Source organism: Manis pentadactyla, chromosome 6 (genome assembly GCF_030020395.1).
Source record: "Manis pentadactyla isolate mManPen7 chromosome 6, mManPen7.hap1, whole genome shotgun sequence".
NCBI lineage: Eukaryota > Metazoa > Chordata > Mammalia > Pholidota > Manidae > Manis > Manis pentadactyla.
Genome location: NC_080024.1, coordinates 105,925,353 through 105,945,335, shown reverse-complemented (window position 1 = coordinate 105,945,335; position 19,983 = coordinate 105,925,353). Strand labels below are relative to the sequence as shown.

General features: G+C 47.0%; 1 protein-coding gene across 20 annotated transcripts in view; it reads left to right on the top strand.

Annotated features, from left to right (window-relative positions):
- The window catches only part of LDLRAD4 (low density lipoprotein receptor class A domain containing 4), a 514,307-nt gene that overhangs the window by 12,979 nt on the left and 481,345 nt on the right, over positions 1 to 19,983 (top strand). Inside the window, exon 1 of one of the 20 annotated variants that reach the window (XM_057504002.1) lies at positions 3,911 to 3,935. The exons of the other annotated variants lie outside the window; for them this stretch is intronic. The gene's annotated coding sequence lies outside the window, so the exon portion shown is untranslated. Of the gene's footprint in view, positions 1 to 3,910; positions 3,936 to 19,983 lie in introns of those variants that run through there. 20 annotated transcript variants of the gene reach the window in all.

Here is a 19,983-nt window from a genome sequence, read left to right as displayed (position 1 = left end):
GCTGTTGGATAACAGAGTGGTAACTGTGATCTTTTAACTTCATTGGCTTGTTCCCTGTTGAGAAAAGATGGCAAGACATCAGTGGGCCCTTCTTGTTCCTAAGCTTGGTAGAGGGGAAGGGTGGGCAGAGCCCAGGGAAGAAATATAACAGTTGCTTTTGAGAGCTGGCTGAAAAACCACTTAGAAATACTTCATTCTGTGACCTGTCTGTCACCATCACAGGTGCTGTTTTATTGACAGCCTTCTCTACACAAGACATGCTGGGCACTTGGTCCTCTTGTTGCTGGACATGGCCCCCAAGGAAGGCTGCTGAGGAGGCATGGCCAGTCCTGGAGGTGGCATCCAGTGGGGCCTCTCTCATCTTTCAGTGAAGGCCTCTGAACTGAGAACTTCATGCACACATCTGGAAAGTGTAGAGGCAGAATTCTGCTGCAGGTATAGACACTGGTTATGTATTTACATAGAGGATCTTGTCCCTGAACTCTGAACTCCCCATGTCTGTCCCCTCACCTTATTCAGGCCTTGGCCAGACATCCCTCCTCGTGATGCCATCTGTGACAGTGGGCTCTGCCAAATGCTGTCCTCGTTTTCTCTGCCAGTCTCACGAGTGCTGGTGGTTATCTCCCTACTAGGAAATGAGTGCAGGAGGCCAGGCGCATGGTCCTCTTGTTCCTCATTCTGGGACATGCCCAGTGGCCGCCCAGGAATGGCGGCTGCATGACCAAATGGACTATGGCCAGTGGGAGGGCAGGGGGCAGTGGGCTTGATGCAGGGTCTGTGTAGGCCTTGGACACTCAGGGCTGGAAGCCTCCTCCCTCCTTCCTCTCAACTCCTGGGTGTTGCTGTGTGTGGGTGCTGGGTGTCTCACCTGCTACCTTGGGTCAGGTCAGACCTCAGTGCATTGGAAGTCCTGCCAGAAAGGTTGAAGTGCAGCTGCAGAAGTGAAAGGGACGAGGAGCAGGCTGGTGCATCGCGGCCAACATCAGGGCTCTCACCCCCACTCCTCCCTCCCTTAGGTTTTCCTACTCATTTGCATTACATTGAATTTTAGTGTTTTTTCCCCCAAAGTTAACCACCTACCAGGAGCCAGAGGAAGCATTTGTTTTCTGTACTGAGTCTAGCCCTCCCTTTTTCCTCCCCAAAATTTAACTTGTTGGCTGAATAAGTTATGGATGAATTAGATATTCTTTATATGTTTCAAACAGATTTATCAAACTGTAAAAGATCAGCAATTCATTAATTTATTAGAATCATGGGTAGAAGTTTTCTCTTTTGACAGGGTGTCTCTATTATAATTTTGGCTTCCCTCAACTGTTTTCTTCTGTTCTGCGATCAGGAGAAGTTCAGAGCAAATTCTGGTCTGTGCATCTTTTTTCTGTTTATTCACAGAAGACTAAGTGTTTGACAGTTACCTGGAAGACTGACTCATCTTCTATACATCAGCCTGTGCTTGTATTCCATGTTTAGATATGTCTTCTTGAGTTTCATTTTGTTGCCTTGGATTTAAAATCCACAAGGATGTGAAAACTAAATACCTAGTGGAACAAGGGGAAAACCCGAATAAGACAAATTCCAGTATATAGTGGCGAGCGATAGAGCAGTTCATTTCTACTAACGGTTTTTAGCCTGTGTGTGACAGATGACTTGCCTGTGGATTAGGTCAACCTTAGATCCGTCAAGGTCTTTCCTTTTTGGGTTTTTCTTCTCCCTCCCATCCAGAGTGCACATCTGCAGTCCTGTCCCCACCAGAGTTGGCACATACCCAGCCATAGTTGGGTGGGTTTTCTTGAGGGCCTCCAGGAGGAATCTGTGGTGTGAATGATGTGGGCACATGCACCTCCACCCAGGAAACACCCTGAAAGGAAATGTACCCATTCACTACAAGTAGATGTTTTCCATTGTAGAACTCAGGGTGATTTAAAAATTCTATCTTTTCGTCTTTTTTGTATTTCCTATAATCATTTTTATAATAAGAAAATCCCCAGTGAACTTGATTTTCTTGGGGCATGGAATAAAGAGTCAGTTTCTGAAAAATTGTGGAAAACAATTTGATGGGTGTCTTTTTAAGCATTTTGGAAGCATGGGTGGAGTTGCTATGGGGATGGTAAGGTTTTCCTCTCTACAGAGAGTGGTTCCATCTGGCACCACATGCTCCCTGAGCCAAGCTGGGCAGTCCTGTGTGCAGCAGAGTTTCTCATTAGATGTGGAAACAGTTACACATAGAATCATGATTCCATCTTTTCCCCTCAAATCACCATGTAGCTTTGATCTAGAAGCAGGAGCAGAATTCTGAACTTGCTTTCTGCAACCCTGGCCACTCTGCGCCTGTCCTCACCCGAGGGCCTGGTGCATTTCTTACAGTCCGAGGAGTTCTGCCTTTGCAGTAGGGGCAGAGGTGTCTCCTGAGCAGGGTGCACCTTGTCCTACTTGCTTTACAGTTGGAGTTAATTTTCTTTTGCAGAAGTGCTGACATCTCTGTGAGAGGCATTGTTTTCATTTCCTTTGGCTTTGCCCCTCAAACCGCTGCCTCCTTCCCTTCTTGTCCTTGCTTAGAATCAAGATGGTCCCCTCTCCCTTAGAGATCAGGTTATAACATTTTGTACTGGGGTATGGTGGGGACATAATGCCAGCAGTAAGGTTCAGTGTGACATTCAATGGAGATGAAACAAAGTGATTAAGAAAGCAGTTGGCTTCCTGTATGTTATGGATCTTCAGTTACCCCTGGAGGACTCAGGCTCTGCAAGTGTGAAGATACTGGCTTGGAAAAAGGTGGGATTCTGAGAACTAGATGTTGGGGGCTCCCATGTTGGGGCTGCTCATTCTGGGGGTGTAGTCTTAGGCCAGTCTAAGTTCTGGTTCCCTCATCTGGAAAATGCAGGTGGCAATGCTTGCCTTCTCATAGGATGGTTGTGACTGTCAGTTGAGTTGATGACGCTCCTGCTTGGGAAAGGGGAGGACCAGATTTCAAGGAGGTGCACTGTTCCATGTCCTGACCACTAGCAGGGTCACTGACAGGGCGTGGGGCCTGTGGATGGGCTGTTAGCACCTACAGATTCCAGTTTAAATGCAGCATACAAAGTCAGGTCTCTGTGACTGACAGACATGCAGATGGTGACCGGCTGATACTTCTTGCTGTGGAGGCAGAGGCCATAGTTTCATTCCTAGCCCTGGGGCCAAGTGGAACGAGAGTGATTCTGCTTAATGGAAAAAGCAGTTGGAAGTCATTCAGGAAACACAGATTCTTGTTTCCATCTCTGTCCCCAAGTTGCATGGTCCCAGAGCAACTCAGGATCATCCTTCAGTGGACACATTGCTTGACTGCCCTGGGCCAGGTACGGTGATCGCTCAAGACCTCTGACTCAGTTGCCCCCCAAGGACCGCCTTCATGTTGGCATTGTTGTCTAACACTTCCTGTGCATTATTTAATTTGATCCATTTCATTAATTTGTGGGGTTGGGTAGTATCACGGTTGTTCCCATTTTACAGAGGAGGAAACTAAGTCCTAGAGGGTTTTAGCATGTTGTCTGAGGTCACATGCTGTTAATTAAGATTTTGTCTTCAAATGAGTGGCTGGTGTGGAGCCTGGTGGCCACCTGGGTCCCACCTGGCTCTCAAGTTCAAGGATCCTGCTTCCTCTTGAGTCATGGCTCTTGGACTGACTGTGTGGGAAATGGACAGTGGCGTGGGGGTGTTTCCATTACGTCCTTACCCATCAAGCAAATGCTCTGAAAACCCACCTAAAACCCAGAATTTTAAGGATCTACTAGGAACTGCAGATTTAAAAACAAACTCTTTCCTGAGTTGTGGGGCATCCAATCTCTTTTCCACCCATGCCCTGGGACGACCAGGATTTCTCTTTGTTTTCCAGGTGAGGAACCAGAGGCAGACGTCTAAGGACTGGCCATGTGAACTGTAAAGGAGGACGAACACTTTGGGTTCGCTCTTGCTCATAGTGCTGTCCGACCCATCCCCTTCGTGAGTCACCTCTTGTTGGCAGTTCCTCTGCTCACCTGGGAGGATACTGGAACTGCTCACGCTGTGCAATCTTTTATTATTTCTAAATGTCCTTAAAGCTCTTTTCAGTGGGATTGGATCCTTCTTTATTTGGATTGCTAATGTTCACACAAAAGGAAGACTTCTTTTACTGTGTATGCTGAGTTTCTGTGATAAGCTGGGTTATTTTAGAGAAGCTGGTTAGTTAAGTAAAAAGAGTAATCAAGAGAGAAGATATGCCAGCAGGGAATTTTCCATACACATAACAGAGAGGCATGGTGCAGGGGAGGAAGTGGGCTGTGGAGTCCCACCAAGCTGGGCTCCAGTCTCTGTTGAAATAACACACCAAAGGTGTGTGACTCTTTAGGGACATGGAGAGACTGAAGATGGGTGATGCTTGGGGAGGGGCCAGCACCCAGCAGGTGCTGCAGAACTGGAGTGTGGAAATACACATTTATAAAGCCGATTTTAGGTTGGTGCAGGCCACTGTGTCTGCGTCCTGTCCGTGACCCACTGTGCCCAGCCTCTGCCCCAGCCGTGCACAGGCAGCAGCTTCTGCACAGAATGTAGGCATAAAGAGTGCTGCATGTCACTGCAGGTTTGATGGAACATTTGTGTCCTGTGACTGGATTGCTGGTGGAGCAGCGAGGTGGAAGGGGAGAGGATACTGGAAATGTTAATGCAAGCTAATCCAATGAGATAAGCCTACTGAGCTAAGGGATTTGAGGGAACAAAGGGTATTGGAGGGACTACTTAGAAGTTTAAACAGACTCAGTTCTCCCTTTTCACCTACGTCTTGTATAAGGATTCAATAGCTCCTAAATGAGCTGGCCTGAATGGCAATAGAGCCCTTTTAAATTCTAATTAGCTGGTGAATTAACTAGTATGAATTTTGATTAGTTAGGATGAATTACAGGTACTAATGATTGTGCAGTCCTAGAGCAAATGAAAGTACCAGTTACCCAAAGGGGGCTTCGACCAGCACCAGCCTTACGGCCAGAGGAACTTTAAATAGCCTCAGAAAGGCTGTGCATTCTTTTCATGTTGCCTTCTTTACCCTTTAAAGCCCAGACTGAGAAGCCTGGAGTAGGGACAGGTCTCAGGCTTTCCTTGGAGGCCCTGGAAGGAGCGGAGCACTCACTGGTAGCTGGTGGGCCTCCAGACATGCTCTGCCATGCAACTGCATCAGCTTCCTTACTGGAAAAGCTTTGACTGCTTCTGGAGGAGCAGTTGTTTATGTTTGCAGTGGTGGGCCCTCCCCATGCCAGGGAAGTGCATCAGTAATTGGCCTTGCTGTGTTTCAGATAGCCTTGCACGTAGAAACTCATTGCTCAATAGTTAAATAGGCCAGTATTTTAAAAGACTCAATCCAGACCCATCTCAGTGAGGAGATGGGTCACACACATGGTTGGGGTGCTTTGGATGTCCTGGATTCATTTATAAGTGAGGCAGGTGGGGCGCCCCTACCGCCATGGCCTCCCTCAGCCTCCTGTGGTCCAGCTTGCAGAAAGGTCAGCTCCTGGTCAGCAGGTGCCCTGAGCTGCAGGCTCAGCACTTGTGGCCCTGCCCTCCTGCGTGCCCTGCCTTTTTCCAGGCTCTCACTCATTACCCCCTTGTTCTTCCCCTTCCCCTGGATTCTGGGACTGGGAGGTGCTGCTTGACCTTGCCTCTGCCCCTGAGGGTCCCCAGGAATGTCAGCGCTCTGGGCTGGCAGGTCCCCTCCCTCTGTTTCCTCACGGTTCAGTCATAGTGTGCACGCAGTATAGTGTGTGTGCATGTGTGGGTGTGTGCATCGTGTGCATGTGTGTTTGTGTGAGCTCACACCATTTGTTTTCTAAAGGACTGTGCTTGTGCCTGCTTTCCTCACAGTCTGTAAACTAAGACACTGAGGTCTGTGCTGTGCACTTTTATATTCCAAGACATGGCAGGTCTATAGTTACTGCTGGGAAGCTGGGTAGATGAGACACAGCAGCCTTGGGGGATAGTGGTGGATTGGGGTCTAGTCTCATGCTCTTGCATAGGAAAGAATTGGCCTAGTTTTATGCAACTTTGGTCCCTGCTCCTTTATTTGTGATCTTTCAGGCATCTCACCCAGCACAGCGCTAGTTTATGAGGACCCAAAGACATGTAAAGTTCAACACTGGCCATAGAGCTTTCTGTGTGATCTGCCATCATTGTGGATTCACGGGGTCAGCCAGAGCATTCTGGGGCAGACCTCCCAGTGGGGTTTCAGCTGCTGTATCTAATATTCATCATCACTCCAAAAAATAAGTTCTTATACTTTGAGCACTGAGAGTGAGCAGTTGTCCTGCCTGGAAATAGCAAAGCCTGGGCTAAAGCCACTTGGGTGTGGTTGGACTATGGCTAGGAGAAGAGGGAGCAGCAGGAATGGAGGCCCTGAGGCCTGCTTGCCAAAGGCTGCCAGCCTCCCAACTTCTCACTCCTCACTGACCATTGGCTCCTGAAGCTCCCTTGAAAGCTTGACTGTCCCCCTGGAGTTGGGGCTATGAAGCACTCTTCCTTCAACAGAAAATATTGTTCCTCCATTGCTATGCCCAGCTTTGCTCATCTCCAGACAGCTGGTTGGACGCAGATTTCAGGGGACATTATTAAGCATGCCCAACATCATAACCACTCTTGCTGGGGCTGAGGTAAAGACGACTCACCTTGTCTGGGGAATCTCTGTATTCTGCTATAATGGAAAATAAATGTTGAGGGTTCAAGTCACAGAGATTCTCATGTGCCGCAGAGGTCACAGTAGATTGTTCTAGAGAAGTGCATGACTTACGTCTGTACCTTCTGCCACCTACAGGAGACAGGATGACCTTGTTATGGTGCCATATTCTTGTCTTGTTGCCTGGGCTGGTCACTCTTTGCTGTGGGAATAAAGCTCAGGCCCCATAGTCTAGTTCCATCATTTTGAGAGGCTTAGGCTAGTGTCCCCATGAGAGAATGTGTCCTGCAGGAGATCTTAGATTTGTTCTCCCTTCTGTGCTAGTTGCATTCTGTTTCTTTATGCTCAGCCTCCTTCCCAGAAGTGATTTAAGGATAGCTACAAAAATACATATGGTGTTAAAATAATAGTAAAAGTTTGAGGGTTTTAGGAACAAGAAAATAGGAGTTTGAACAGAGCTTTATTAAACAAAGAAATGCTTCATACATGCTGACTTACTAGAATCCTTTATTTATAACGGTCCAAGAAAGTCCATGGAAGCAATTTGGTTTAGGATTCAGTGTTTCAAGTTTTACCCAAGAGAAGGAAATTTCAAGTGACTCCAATACCAGTTCAAATTTCTTTCACAGATAAGAGGCTCAGGCTTTGGGATGTACTCTAAATAGGCCACTTAATTCCGAGTAGTGGTTTGGTTTCAGGCCTGGAGCTGTGTTTGGGTGGTCAGTGACATCTAATTATGGTAGGGCAGGCAAGAGCTTTAGACTTCATTCAGATACAGAAAAATTACCTTCAAGCACATAGTAATGATTTTAAGAAATGGGTTTTTTAGAAATAATAACAGGTTGATAATATTTTACCTTTTAAAATACCAGTGGTCACAGAATGCTATGTAGTCTCTATGGTATATAGAACAAAAAATAAGAACTAAATGAAAAGATGTATTATTTTATTAATTCTAATGTAAGTAATTCCCAAGTAGTTTATTTTAATCTCATCTAACAGTTTTGTCTGGCCTTCCACTGAGCTCTGACCCCACTTGTCCCAACTTAATTTCAGCTGTTAAGCAGTCAGAGTCCCTTCAGCGCCAACGCAGTGCTGTTCTCGTTGTGTCCACGGGAGCAGCAGGGCTGACTGCTGTTTGGCCTTTGCTCCATTTTTCTGGGAGCATCTGGTTGCTTGGCTGAACGCTCCACTCTCCCCGTGAACTCACTTGCCTTGTGCCTTTGTTTTCTAATCCCTCATTTCTGCATCTCCTATCAGAGTGTATCTGAGGTGTCTTTTATTCAGAGGGCACTTACAGTCTTTGTATCTGACCCCAGCTGATCTTAATTTCCCTACCAGACCGTGTTTTCTTTGAGAGCACTTTACAGCTTGGCTTTCTAAAGGGGTAAGGCCAGCATAGTGTGGGGGCAGGGTCCACTGGAACTGTTCCTGCCTCTGCCACTTCCAGCTCTTGACCTTGGGCACATTACTGACTTCTGTAGAGTGGGCATAATAACGTCTCAGACTGAGGAGGAAACACCAGACAAAATAGGGGAACAACACATACCAGTTCACATCAGCATCCATCTCTCCATCCACCTACGCTACCCCAACTGCATCCACCCACTATCATTTATTAAACTTAATTGCCAAGCATAAATCACAATAATGTTATGATAAAGGCCCCCAGTTTTATCTATTACTGATCTGCCTCTCTTTTTGTTATTAAAATTAGTTCTTAACTTTTGAAATCTTTAAAAGGTATTTATTGATGCCCGTGGAGTGCATTGCAGTTAATGTAATCACTTAAATTTATACCTGCAAGGTGTTGCCATCAAAGGCTTAGGTCTCTCCTCCTGCTTTCCCCTGACACACACATACAGTCACTCACACCCTGACACAGACACACATACATTCAGATACAGATACACACAGAGAAAGTCTTATGTATGAATGTTCCTATGTGAAATTTGAGCTTCTAACAGAGCTTATGGATTGGTCCTATGGTTGGGATTTTCTGTCTTTATGGACAGGTGAAAGTACTCATTTAAAAGCTAAATTTAATAAATATTTAGCAAGTGTGTATTGCATGCCTCAGCAATTTTGTTAGGGGCTCTGGAGGAAACACACAGAAGCACCTGAAATATCTGTGTCCTGTGGACCTTAGCATTTCGGGGGGCATTGCTTCTATGCACATGAGACTCTTGGTGGGTACTGCCTTCTCTTTCATTTTGGTGCACCTGCGCACTCTGTCTCCTGGGGTGGTGGTTCCAAGTGGAGGTGTGGTTCCAAGTAGTCAGCGCTGTGAGGGGAAGATGTCAAGAAGTGATTTCAGGGGAGAATATATGCATGAAGTACATATGGAGGGGTGACCCTGACTTTCAAGACCACGTGTCCATAGACATGGAAGAACCCCATGTGTGTCACCTAGCAGGTCCCGAACCCTAGGAAGGGCTGACTGTGCTGTGGCCCCAGCCTATGGAGGGCATGCCCAATTCCACCCTGGCTTTACCATCACTGAGTCCTTATTCATGAAGTACCAGGGATGTTGGGGGAGATTCTCGGTGGGACAGGCAAGCGAGGGGGAGTTTTTTATTCATGCGTGGAACTTAAGTGATATCATTTTTGGGGGCTGAGTTTATTCTGACTGGAAATACTAGTACTCCTAATTAATATTCGTATAAAACTTTGCCAAATGCCTGCTGTATATATATTATTGTCATCCTCACTTTCTAGATGTGGAAACTGAGACTCAGAGAGATTGAGTGACATGCCCAAGTAGCCTAGGCGGGAAGGAGTTCTCTCCGTTCCTTAAGCCCACGTCTTGGCACCTGGCTCTCTGTTCCTAAGGACTGTGGGCAGTAATACTTCTCCAAACAAAATGATCTTTTCTGCTTCAGGAGGGGTGGAGAGATTCGATGTTGCCCAGACCACCACACCTGGCCTCCTGATGGGGGTAGGGGGCAAAGGTCCTCACAGCTCTGCCCACATGTGAGCATGGGCCTGTCCTTTAATTCTCTTTCTGGACCTCTGAATCTACTTGCCTGCAGCCCAATTGGACGACTGAGGGAACAGCTCATGTCGAGCACTGAGCATGTGTCCATCGTGCAGTGTGGCCCAGGGCTCAGAACACTGTAGCTGTCATTACTCTTTTCTCCAGAGTGGGTCTCTGCCTGGAATTACAAGGCAGGCACTGACAGATGTATAAGTAGATGCTGAAGAGCAAATTAAAAATGCATTGTTAAAAATGGATTCAATGTGTGAACAAAGATTGGCATGAAGGTTGGCTCTCTGTATTTTTGGAGGCTAATTAAAGTGCATGAACAATGATAAATTCAGATAACCCATATCATCTAAAATCACCATAAAGCACTCACTGAAGGGCAGATTGCATAGGATGCGGTGCTGGCAGCCTGCAGAGGTCCAAGTGAGCTGCAGCAATCACTGCCATTAAGCCTGCTTTTGCCCATATTGAGATTAGGTGGTGGCCATAGGTCTTGCCTTGGGATCTCAGCTGCCTGGCACCTGGTGATGTGCATTTGGTGTATTTCTGCAGCCCTGGGTTTGGGACACTTGTGGAGTTCTTCCATCCCACTTGCCTACATCACAGAAGTCTGTAAAATGTGTCCTTGGTGATAAGGATAGGAAGACTGATTATTGATGGGTGTTCCACCAAGGTCATGGACAGTTGCTTTCCTGCAGTGGGCCCACAGCTCCCACTGGGTACCTGGCCTGCTGTTTATTGGCTAGAGTGGTTATTAGAGTGGGTAGGGCTCTGTAAAGACATGTGATCCACAGTGATAGAAATCCCCATTTTTTGTCAGTGTCTTGGAAAATTGGCCTCTGGAGATGAACTGGAGTGGGTAGTATCAGAGGTTGTCTTCTATTGCAACATTTAGCTGCTGTGTTTGGAGGACCTGGTGGTCTGCACTTCTATTAGTCACACTTAGGCATGCACTTACTAACCTATGGGTTAAATAGTCTTGCAGGCAGGTCACAAGATCAATAACTTGAGATTTTAAAAAGTAGGTTAGTTTTTTCCTGAAAGTCTCTGATGCCTTTTTATCTTCAATACTTAAAAAAAAGTTTCCTAATAGCAAATGCATATTCATTGCACACAGATACAGCAATGGTGTGCTGAGGACAAAAAAGAAGATAGGGGTAAACTCCAGGCCTCTAAATGTCATAATTAAGAATATATCCATTCCTACCATGCAGACTTTTCATTCCAACCTGGCTAGCTTTAGATGCTAAAGCTAGGTATATCATGGGTTATGTTTCCAGGGTGGGTGCAGGATTTCAAAATCCATATCCCTCCCATTTCTATCAGTAAGCCATTGTTTTTTTTTTAAAAAAAACCTTATCAATTACCTTGCAATAATTGTAGATTTACAGAGGAGTCCCCAAGATAGTGCAGATAGTTCCTGTCTACTCTTCACCCAGCTCCTAAGACTTACATCTTAGCATAACCATGGCACACTTACTACATTGCATTTTGATAATCTGATTACGCATCAAATTAACACTGGCACAAAATGGCTAAATAGACCATAGGCTTGATTTGGATGCCAGTAGTTTTCCTACCAGTGTCCTTCTCCTTTTCCCAGATCCAATCCAATATGCCACATTGCCTTTAGTCCCTGCTCTTTTTTATTCTTTAAGCCATTTTAACTTTTTATTATGGTAAAATTTCAAATTAACAGTATAGAATAGTCTAGTGAACCCAAGCTGATCACCACCCATTCTCAACCATGATCAACTTATGGCTGATCATACTTCTGTCCCCAGCAGTTCTCTTTTCCTGTTAAGTAAGTTAAACCTTTGATGAGTTACTGTAACCCTAGTAGGACCTGACCCATGGGTGAATGGGAGCCGCACAGAGCTGCATGCTTGTCATGTGCCATCACCGGTCTCTTCCTGGTGCTTGAGTTGCTGCTGCACCTTTGACTGAGAATGGGATTGATCTTTGCCTGCCTTCTGCAATACTTTCCACAAAAAATGTTCCAAATGCAAGGAATGTGGAATAAGATTTGTTGGAAAATTCACTCACTCTGCAGCCTTTATTCATCATGTCCAGCATATATTTATTATTCAGCATGTCCCAGTGGCTTAGAAAACCTCTCCAGCTCCACATAATTACACTTTTCTTGTGATATGTGATTTTTGCCACTAAGTGCAGGGTCTAACAGGAGAGGGCTGCCTCATGTTGGTATTCCACCTTCCCCAGGTGTCTGGGATTGCCTGGGATCCTTATGTTACCCCAGATGACAAAGGGTCAAAGAGTCACCCCCTTATTCCACACGTACCCCTTTCTCCTGGCAGAGCTGTTTTCCTGTGCCTTTTCCCGGTTGTTGGCTGGTACCCTGCATAGCCATTACCCCACTAGAAGTTATCTGGTAATTGTTTGTTGAATGAATGAATGAACCACCAGCCTACTAACATAGGTTTATGGGTTTAAAGTGCTAAGCCCCTTCACACCAAAGTGTTAACACTATTAGTGTTTTCAGTGTTGACCCCTTGGAGTTATTTATGTTTTAATGAATGTGTCTTGAAGAACAATTGCTTAACCCGAATGTGGAATTCCTGACCTTGTGGCCTGCTCCTGGGTACTAGGACGCCTTTCTTATGGTCTTCAAAAAAAAGTTAGTGGCTTATATGAAGACTCAACCTTGGTGACTAAGTGAGGCAAATTGAAAATATGTTATTTTTGTGGTTCCATGGCAATAGGGTTGTTTGAAGGGGACTTGGGTCTTCCAGTGAGAAATAATATGTGTTGGAATGTCTTCTCATACCAGAATGAGTCTTCTCACCACAAATGAGGTTTTTAAGGAAACATTGATATCATTGCTGAAGCTCAAATGCAACTTTGTTTTCATTCCATTAGTGGTTACTTATGTGCACACTCTGCCAGGGGACTGACCTCAGGTAGCCTTTGATGCACACATGGTAGGTGTCCAGTAGTCATTGCTAATTTTGCTACGGTTACGAGTGGATACCCAAGGCTGATGATGCAATTGGCATTGCAGTAATGACATGGGAGCATGGTGGGACCCAGCACTGTGTTAGGCATTGGGACTGCTGTAGATGGGGTGACAAAGACCCATCTCTGTGCTTAGATGTCTTACGAATCAGGAGTTCACTGCAGGTAGACATTGATGCATTTTCTGTTTTTTGCCACATAAAAGTGTGATGTCTTTGGTGTCATGTAGTGTCCTCGTGGGACTCAGTCCACTCTTAAGAGGGTAGAGTCTCTGGGATGACTGTGTCACATGTGGTAGATAATCTGAATATATAATGTGTAGAAATGGGTGAAAAATGTGGAGAAGCTGGTGTGAGAAAATAAGATGGGGGTGGCTGATATTACAAGTAAGGCTTGTAGGCAATATTAGAAAGGCCTCCTTTGCTGCCTTCCTCCATGTGCACAGTCCTGTGTGCACAAGGAGATCTGAACCTAGGCCCTCTGTGGAGGTGGTCCCTGTTCTAGTACAGCATCCACATAGGCTTGTTAGTCTTTCTTCTGTTTACTTTGTAACTTAGCGTTTTGCTAGTTTCCCAAACCACTGTCCTGTGCTGAGAGGCCTTGGAACAGGTGGCAGAAGGCAAACACATGCTTGTGTGGAAGCCCAAGCAGCCAGAGGGGCCACAGGGTCCAGGGTCCAGTCTGCTCACTGGTGATCCTGTCACATCGCCTCTTGCACCCCTGCTCCTGAGTCAGAGTGATTTTTTCTGGCTGGCTTGGGCTCCAGGTGTGGGATTGGACTGCTGGGCCAGTCCCTGGGGAGCCCCTCGTCCCTGGGGAGCTCCAGCTGGTAGATGTCTTTATTTGTGACACATTGGCAATGCTGAGAAGTGTCATAGGAGAAAAAAGGATGAGGCAGAGAAGTGCCAGACATTGCAGCTGCTGAGGATGCAGGAGACCTGTGGTCCTGGGAATGGGCAGTAGGGGCCAGAGCCTCTGAGTGACCGGAGGCCATCACTGTGAGAGGAGTTGGACACTATTTTGTATGCTTCTGCCATTCTTAGCAAGAACATGCTTAGGCTGTTTACTAAATGTATCATTTACTCCATTTCTTTATAGAGATGTAACGTGGATCTTGGAACAGTTTAAGAAATCCTTTTTTTCTTCTTCTGTTCCATCAAGTCTTTGAAGGAATTCCTAAGGATGCAGGGCAAACCAGCATTCAGACGGCTAATAGTCTTTCTTTTGACTGATTCCATACCAGCAGGCAAGATTCGCTTTGGGATTGATGATGACCTGTGGCACTAATGGGGGTTAATCTGCAAAGGGGGATGTGGTGTAGTTATCTAGTGAATTCTCCAAGTAAGAGAGGGAGAGAGACAGAGAAGGGAAGGATTCAACAGAAACAGAAAATTGGAATTCAGGATGGTCTTTTTGATATTCTCTTAAAGGCTTAAGGACCACAATCTACTGTATTTTTATTTATTTTCTCTAGAAAAGAACACAGGCTCTCTTGATTGGGCACAAGGCTGTACTTGCCTGTTTACACTCAGGTGTCCTGACCTGAGACCACTGGGGGAGTTTCTGGTGACCTTCTCACCTGTTCTCACCAGCTCAGCATGCCCAGTGCGACCTTGTGGAGCTGACTGGGAAGTGGGGAGAAGTCAGTGACCCAACAGTCCTGTGATTAAGTGTAGACTTGGGGGAGGGGTTTGCCCATGAGGATGAAGGCAAGCAGGGAGGCAGAAGAGGTTCCCTGGCTTGCTGGTGGGCAGTGGGGATTGCCAGAGGTGAAGCTGGGTGCTGTGGGAGAGCCCATCAGGAACAGGGGCTCTGTGGAGGCTGGGGACTCACTGAGCAACTGGGACCAGAAGGAGCAAGGGGCGTAGTGGGCGGGCCGCAGCAGGGGGTTTTCTCTTGTGAGACCTTGAGGGATATTGTAGACCTTGGGCAGTGTCTTGCCAATGGGTTTCAGCCCCAGACAAGTGCACTATGGATTCAGTGAGACTGAAAAAAATGACAGTGGATCGTTCTTGGGGGTCAAAGGGTTTATACCCAACTTTATTCCCATGGTGGTAGGTCGATCACTAGAATCCCGTCCACTCAGAGTGAGTCTGCGTGCAGCAAACCGGTCTCTGTCTCTGGGCCTCTCTGCCCCCGCGGCTGTCTCAGTCTCCGTCCTCGGTGCTGTCACCACTCCAGTCTCTGCTCTCCTGCAGCTGTGTCTCCCAGCGCACTGGGCAGAGCTCTTTTTAACAACGTATTGCCCACATGTGTTTTGTGAGCAAGCTGCCCAGGGCCAGGTGAGAATCCTGGTCGTGGGAACTTTCAGCTTCTCCACAGGCAGCCAGTGGAATGTTTGACAATGAATCGACCAAGCTCTGTTTTCACCTGGCTGAGCATGGAGACTGGGCAGAGGTGGGGGTTCTCACCTTGCCCAGATGAGGAAGCTGGGCACACTCAGGTCAAGGGCTGTCCTGAGGCCTCTCAGCTGATCTGGGGCATAGCCAGGCCTAAAACTCCAGCCACACTGTTTGCTCTTGCAGGTACATCCAATATTGTCTTTCCACTCATGGCTGCTATAGAATTGGATGTGTTCCTACTCTGAACTAGAGTGAGTCTCAACAAACAAAAATGCTCACAAGCATGAAAAAAAAGTAAAAGAAATAAACCCAATTCTTTTAATTCAGAAAGCTCCATGTGGATAAAGTGAAGGTTCCTGTGGCTAGGATTCTCACCTGGCCCTGGTCGGCTAGCTCACTACACACGTGTGGGCAATACGTTGTTATTGACTCTATATAAAGAGCATGCAGTGCTCTGTGTGACATGGTGGCACAGCTGCAAGGCTGCAGGAGAGCAGAGAAGAGTCTGGAGTGGTGTCAGCCCCGAGGACAGAGACTGAGATGTCTGGGGGTGGAGAGGCCCAGAGGCAGAGACAGGCTTGCTGTGTGCAGACTCACTCTGAGTGGACGGGATTCTAGCGATTGACCTGCCACCGTGGGAATAAAGTTGGGTATGAACACTTTCACCCCAAGAATGTTCTACTGTCATTTTTCAGTCTCACTGAATCCATAGTGAACTTGCCTGGGACTAAAACCCATTGGCAAGACACTCCACTATCAACAAAAAGTCGGGTTCCATGTGTAGGGGTCAGGAAAGGTCTTACAATTAGGTGACATTTGAGCAGGGACCCCAGAGAGTGACCTCTGTGGGTATTTGGGAAGATTTCTAGGTACAGGGAACTACCTGCACAGGCCTTGAGGCAAGAGTGTGCCTTGGGTGTGGAAGGCATGTGGATGGTGGGGGGCAGGGATGAAGAGGGATAAGAGGGAGGCCAGGTGTGTGTGTGTGTGTGCATGTGGGGTCCCAAAGGGCCCTGCAGGGCTCAGGTGATGGAGCCTTTCCAGTGCTAGAGCAGAGTAATATTATGTTGGTTTAGGTTTCTTGAGAGCCTCTCTCTAGGGTGAAGTGGGGTAAGGTGGGGGTGACGGTACAGGAGGCTGTTGTGGCAAAACGTCTCTAGAGATGATGGTTCTCCAGGTCCTGCTGGCCCTGGTGGAGGGAATGAGTCAGAACTTGGCAGGTGGTGCTGGGAGGATTTACTGAGGGCTGAGAAAGACTGTAGTGTGTCAGAGTTTTTGCCTGAGCAACTGGAGCTGCATTTTATCAGGATGGGGAAGATTCCTGAAGGAGCAGTTTTGATCATTGTTTTTATTGTGAGGAGACAATTTATTATGATACTACTGCTAGTAGTAGTAGTAGTATTTTGGCCAACTTACAATACTACTGCTTGTTGTCATCTTGTTTCTGTAAGTTCATGATCTTGTGGGGAACACAGAAGTTCCTATGGCCAGAATCCTCACCTGACCCTAAACTACTTGATGATGTAACTGACCTGCTACTAGGCTACTGCTTCCACACCCATAGGCAATTAGTTATTATTGACTGAGTCACTATATAAAGAACTCTGCCCAGTGCTCTGGGTGGAGGCAGAGACAAGGAGGATTACAGACCTGCAGGCTGTTGGACGCAGACATAATTCTAGTGCTTGACCTATTGCTGGGAGAACAAGCTGGTTAAAAAACCCTTTTATCTCAAGAACTTTACATTGTCATTTCTCTGTCTCACTGAATCCACTAAATTCCTAGGGCTGAAACCATCAGGCAAGACAGATCTGTAACCTTTAGAAAACAACATACCACTTGTTTATTTAGACATTGTCTTGCCAATGGGTTTCAACTCCTGGGCCAATACACTATGGATTCAATGTGACCAAAGAAAATGACAGTAAAACATTTCTTTAGGGTGAAAGGGTTATACCCAACTTTGTTTCCATGATGGCAGGTCAATCACTAAAATCCCATTCACTCAGAGCCAGTCTGCATGCAGCAAGTGGGTCTCTGCCTCTGGGCCTCTCTGCCCACATAGCCATCCTCTGGGCCTTTCTGCCTGCACATTTGTCCCACACAGTGGTCCTCTGGGCCTCGGCACTGCCACCTCTCCTGCCTCTGCTCTCCTGCAGCCTTGCAGCTGTGCCACCGTATTGCACACACACACACCACTGGGCAAAGCTCTTTATATAGAGTCAGTAGCAGTGTATTGCTCACACGTGTGTAGTGAGCTAGCCAACCAGGGCCAGGTGAGAATCCTGGCCACAGGACCTTTCATTTTATCCACACTCCACCCCTCCAGGATTCAATCTATGTGCCCTCAGTCCTCTGCAATGGTCCCTATGCAAGGAAGCTGGAACATTGTTCTCCAGCCTCTCCAGCAAAAAGTCTTGCAGACACACAGGCCAATTTTGTTGCTCTGTCTCTTTGGTCTTAATGGCTTGAACTGCTGCTCTGATTTCAGTTGTCGCCATAGCTCCAGTAAGATTTTATTTGGCTTCCCATCTAATTTCCTTCCATCTGCTCATGCCCATATTAAATCAACCCACATCTGGGTCCTTGTGACCTTTATGGGGTCCTTTACATTTTTCTTGTGAGTAGCAGACCTTATTTCTTTCCTTGTTCTCATTGCTTCAGCTTGAGTATAGGGGCGGAGCATAGAGTGCTCCATGACCTGGGGAGGGGCTGCTCCTCTCCTTGGGGAACTCTTGGCTGCTGGGTCTTTATTTTCTTTACAACCACTGGGCATGCTTTCAGTAGAGGAGGGGTCAGTGCCTCTGGTGCCACCCCTTCATCCTTCCCCAGCTCCTCCATTTCCAGGGCTGATGGCACCCTTCTCTCCCCTCCCCCGAATGCCTCCTCTTCTACATCCTTTACTTTTTCTGCAGTGCCTCACAGCAGTGCCAGCTCAGTCTTCAGCAGCTCTCGTACCTTCCCCTCAATGCTTCACAGCTGATGTTCACATGCCACCTCTGTCTGTGCTTCCCTCAGGTGTTTGTCTTTTTCCTTTATGGCCTTTTCTTTCTTTAGAGCACCTGGCAGCACTGCTGTCTCTGTAAGGAATCTTTTACCTCTTCAATGGCACCTCACTGCTGTGTTCTTTTGCTGCCTCCTCTCGCATCAATGCCATTTCCTTCAGGGAATCTTCACAAGTTTGCAACTTGCGTTCTCTTGCCACCATTTCTTGTGTCTCTTTCAGGAGCATGTCCTTCTCTTCTGTAGACTTTTTTAATACTGTGAGAATCAACCAACCCACAGTGCCTGCTGCCTCATGAACACTCTGTTTCTTAAAAGACCTACTTACTATACCAAGGGCCACCCTTACTGCCTCATGTATCACCTCCACCTGCCTCCAGTCCTGGGGTGGGGCCCAGTCCTCTAGGAGGCAAGACACCTCAGACCACATATCCAATGGGGGGCAATCCACTGTCTCCCCATTCAAAGGGGCAGTCCACTGAAGTACCCCTCTGTCTTGCCTATGGGTTTCAGCCCCAGGCAAGTTCACTATGGATTCAAAGTGACCAAAGAAAATGACAGCAAAACATTCTTGAGGTGAAAGGGTTATACCCAACTTTATTTCCAGGTGGCAGGTCAGTCACTAAAATCCTGTTCACTCAGAGCAAGTCTGTATGCAGTAAGCCAGTCTCTGCCTCTGGGCCCCTCTGTCCACATAGCTATCCTCTGGGCCTCTCTGCACAGTCGTCCCACACAGCCGTCCTCTGGGCCTCTCTGCCCAGTTGTCCCGCACAGCTGTCCTCTGGGTCTCTGTCCTCAGTGCTGCCACCACTCCAGCCTCTGCTCTGCTCTTCTGCAGCCTTGCAGACCTGCCACCATGTCATGCCCAGAGCACTGGGCAGAGCTCTTATTATAGTCAATAGCCATGTATTGCCCACAGGTGTGCCTTGAGCTAGTCAACCAGGGCCAGGTGAGAATCCTGGTCACAGGAACTCTCATTTTATCCACACCTCCCATAAAGGAAGTCTGTCTTTTTCCTTGGTCAACAATGAATCCTGCTGACTATGCCAATTGTCTTGCCAATGGGTTTCAGCTCTGGGCAAGTTCACTATGGTTTCAATGTGACCAAACAAAATGACAGTAAAATGTTTCTTTGGTGTGAAAGGGTTATACCCAACTTTATTTCCATGGTGGCAGGTCAATCACTAAAATACTGTTCACTCAGAGTGAGTCTGCATGCAGCAAGCTGGTCTCTGCCTCTGGGCCTCTCTGCTTGCACGGCCATCCTGCACAGCCATCCTGTAAGCCTCTGTTGGCACAGCCGTCATCTGGGCCTCTCTGCCCACACAGTTGTCCCTCACAGCCATCCTCTAGGCCTCTGTCCTCAGTGCTGCACCACTCCAGCCTCTGCTTTGCTCTCCTGCAGCCTTGCAGCCATGCCACCATGTCACACAAACACCAATGGGCAGAGCTTTTTATATAGAGTCAATAGCAATGTATTACCCACACATGTGTAGTGAGCTAGCCAACCAGGGCCAGGTGAGAATCCTGGCCACAGGACCTTTCATTTCATCCACAGACATTGTGAGTTTTAATCATCCAGAAATGAAATGGGGTTTCTTTGAAGAAAGATTCCATTTTGATTCCCACCGGTAAAAGGGTGCTGGGTACATGTAAGGGTTTTAAATGCTCTATTTTTATGTCAAAAGTTTGAATAGCAGTTGTGTATCTTGACAGGACTCAGGTCCATGAACTGCCCTGAATATGGTGGCAGGAAGCGTGGGTGAATCTAAATCCGTTTCCTTCCTCTAAAAACATCTTTTTGTATTTGGAAGTAGAAGCAATTGTATCTGGGGAGTAGAAATTCCTCCTCTTTTAAGTTAGGGTCTTTTCCTGGCTCTCTTATCTAAGGTACCCTTGTGTGGTCCTGGTTAAAAAGCAGATTTCTGCTCCACCCCAATTCCACCTGCCTTTTAACAAGGTCCCCAGGGGATTTGTGCCCTCAAAGTCTGAAAAGTACTGAGTGAGAC